This window comes from Atta cephalotes (genome assembly GCF_000143395.1).
Source record: "Atta cephalotes unplaced genomic scaffold scaffold00050, whole genome shotgun sequence".
Taxonomy (NCBI): domain Eukaryota; kingdom Metazoa; phylum Arthropoda; class Insecta; order Hymenoptera; family Formicidae; genus Atta; species Atta cephalotes.
In genome coordinates, this window is record NW_012130114.1 from 1129250 (window position 1) to 1130300 (window position 1051).

Consider the following 1051-nt stretch of genomic DNA (forward strand, 5'->3'; position numbering starts at 1 on the left):
TATTATATCCAACCATTTTGTGATCTAAAATTGATTGCAAGAACTATGATGCATCCTATGTAGGCCAAACCGGCAGAATATTAAAGACAAGAATTAAGAAACATAAAAATCATAAATTGGAAAACATCACAATACTCGGTAATTACAGCGCATAGACTAGAATACGCACACAATTTCGATTGGGAAAATATAAAAATTTTAGACAAGAAAGTTAAAAATTGATGTTTCTCCTTTTTTCATAGTTTTATTGAAGGTCTAATTATGTTATTGTGTGATAAATGTTCTCATTAAAGTCCACGACTAACGAATTGTTAACATTTCATGATATGCCAATACTCAAACAATCATGTAAGTTTTATAAATAATTAAATATATTCAGTTTTATTTTAATTTTATTTATAAAGTTTTACATTATTGACTTAATGATTATTTAGTAAATTTGGCAATTTAATGACATTGACATATGGATGCGAATTAATTTATCTAGACATTACTCATAGTTCAAATTACGACGAACAAATATGTAAGTTCAACACAATCTAATATTCGATTTTGTATTTAAAAATAATGATTGTATATATTTTTGTATATACTTTCTTTTACATGATATGTGATTAAGAATCTAACAATAAAGCTTCAATACTAGTGTGTATATAGTTCAATAGGTTGGATAGATACTCAATAATAATTTTAATAATGATTTAATAATTAGGAACGCTCGGCTATTTGCAGTATATTATTTTAAAAAATGATTAGTTACTAAATTAAAATCATTGCTGAGTCATATCATTTTAAGAAACGTTGAATAAATACCATATCTATTTAATAAAATCGTTTGCGAAAGAAGTGAACGTGGCAGAGAATACAATGAGAAGAAGAGAGAGTGCGAATACTATAGTAAGTGAAGGACCGCAAAGGGTGGACAGAGAAACCAATGGATGGAAAAAGATAAGACGGATTGAAAAGAGAATGCAATGGACGAGAAAAAGAGAGAGAGAGAGAGAGAGAGAGAGAGAGAGAAGAGAGAAAGAAGAAGTAAATACCTACTTCT